General features: G+C 43.2%; 1 pseudogene; it reads right to left on the reverse strand.

The window, feature by feature from the left end:
• Positions 1 to 919: 919 nt before the first annotated feature.
• On the reverse strand, positions 920 to 1,755 carry LOC129684117 (ubiquitin-like; annotated as a pseudogene).
• Between the last annotated feature and the right edge of the window lie 671 nt (positions 1,756 to 2,426).

The following is a 2,426-nucleotide window of genomic DNA, read 5'->3' on the forward strand; positions in this document are numbered from 1 at the left end:
GGATCAAATATCCTGCAACACCCTATGATGTGGTCACTTGGGCAACCCAGAATAGCTGTCATGCCTGGGTGGTGGTGGTGGCACAAGCCTTTGATCCCAGCCTGGTCTACAAAGCGAGTCCTAGGAAAGCTAAGGCTACACAGAGAAACCCTGTCTCAAAATACAAACAAACGGGAAAAGTAGTCATCGCAACTATCAGTTGGACTTCAGTGAAATTTAAAACTGTTTCAAAGGAGACAATCAAGATTAGGGACACAAGACACAAGCAGAATGAGAGAAAAATTCCCGCACGTCTTACGTCTGGTAAAGGTCTTGTGTCTAAGACATATAACACACTCTTAAAACCCAATAGTAAAAAAAACAACTGAACTATAAAGAACAAAGGATGTACATACATTTCTTCAACAAAGATGTAACTGTTGGAGGGATATTAGAGGATACTCAACATTACTAATCTTTAGTGAAATACAAATCAAATCCACTTTATGCCTATAAAGCTAACTGTAATTTAAAAATATCTAAAAAGTCAACAGTGAGCGTGGGAAAGCATGTAGAAATTTGGAGCCGTTGGCATTGGCGGCGTTTTGGGAACAATCTAAAATAAGCAATAGAATGCCAATGAGAGTGGAAGAGAGGGGATGTCACTGGTGAGGCAAAGCCAGGACAGCTCCTGCAAGGCTTGAATGCTGGGTCTAGTTTGCATTTTCATTTTATGTCCCAAAACTACAAGGTTGGGTAGGCAAGCAAGCAAGATTTTACAGAAGCCTACATGGCAGTCAATGACCTATTGTCTCAGTTATTTTTTTCCAGGTCATTTTGTTTCAGATAGCAGTTGAAGTCATGCTTGGCAAATAGGCAGAACAAGCAATGCTTCAAGTAAATCACCAAATAAATTAGTACAATACCAAATAATTGGTCTTTCCTACTTTATTGTGCTTTAGTGGTGGGAGTACACATTGGTGCGGCCACTTTGCCTTTGTGAGGTGTGTGCACATCTTCCTGGAGACTGAACTCTGGCCTTATATCAGTCACCACCCCCAGCCCTAAAGCTGGCCACTTTCGAAAACAGCCTGCTATTGTCTTCAAAAGTTAAAACAGCGAAGAGATTCCCAAGTGAAATGAAAACATGGCCCCGAGGCAGCTCATAGGTACATAGCACCATTAACCACAAGGACCAAAAAGTGAACATAGCCTAAATGTCCGTCAAGCATTCTATATTTGTAAAATAGACACCTTAGCTTCTTTTTAAGACGGTGTCTTCTGCTTTGTTTTTTCCTACTCTAGTCCACGGAAGGGGACTTTATTTGGCCCCGGGGTCATGGGCACATGTGGCCCAGCCTTATTTGACCTTCTTCTTGGGGGCGCACTTTGTTGGTGTGGCCGCACTTCTTCTTGCGGCAGTTGACGGCACGGGGGTGCAGGCACGCACAGCACTTGTGCCAGATGATCTTCTCAGTTAGTTGTACTTCTGGGCGAGCTGTCGGAGCGATGGCTCGATGATGTCTGATGCGGCCACGCAGGCGCAGCACCAAGGGCGGGGTGGACTCTTTCTGGATATTGTAGTCAGACAGGGTGCGGCCATCCTCCAGCTGCTTGCCAGCGAGTATCAGCCTCTGCTGGTCAGGTGGGATGCCTTCCTCGTCTTTGATCTTGGCCTTGACCTTCTCGATGGTGTCACTGGGTTCGTCCTCAAGAGTGATGCTCTTGCCTGTCAAAAGATTCATTTGTTTGTTTGTTTATTTATTTATTATGTTCACAATATTCTGTCTGCATGTACACCTGCACATCAGAAGAGGGCACCAGATCTCACTATAGATGGTTGTGAGCCACCATGTGGTTGCTGTGAATTGAACTCAGGAGCTTTGGAAGAGCAACCAGTGCTCTTAACCTCTGAGCCATCTCTCCAGCCCGAATCTGCCTGTTTTTGCCTCACAAAAGTTGGTATTAAATTAGACAAGCAGTACCACACCTGGCTAATACATACCTTTGAATAGTTAGAATGTACTGTGGAGACTGAAGGTGTAGTTCAGTGTAACATTCTTGTGAAGCGAGCACAAAACCTTGAATTCCACCCCAAATATGACACCCATCTGATGAAAAGGAGTAAGTACTGACAGTGTTTGTGGAAAAGCCTTGAAAGCAGGCCTAAAGCAAACACATTTATTATAGGACAGCCTGCTTTTAGGCTGGCAGTATTTACAGTTTTTAAAGCACCATGGTAAAACAGAAAAATATCTGAACAGGTCCTTTTATGGATAACAAATACTAATATCTAACTCCTTTTACTGTATCACTTCACCATCTATACTATAAAATAGGAAAAGTTATTTTAGTCAATTTATCTTATTTATTGGGCTCTATTTCTCCAGGGATGTACCCTCTGTCTTCAAACTCCATCTTCTGAGAGCCCTAAGCATATTGTAAAA

The sequence above is a fragment of the Psammomys obesus genome, unplaced genomic scaffold (assembly GCF_907164565.1).
Source record: "Psammomys obesus unplaced genomic scaffold, mPsaObe1.curated_primary_1811, whole genome shotgun sequence".
NCBI classification, from domain to species: domain Eukaryota; kingdom Metazoa; phylum Chordata; class Mammalia; order Rodentia; family Muridae; genus Psammomys; species Psammomys obesus.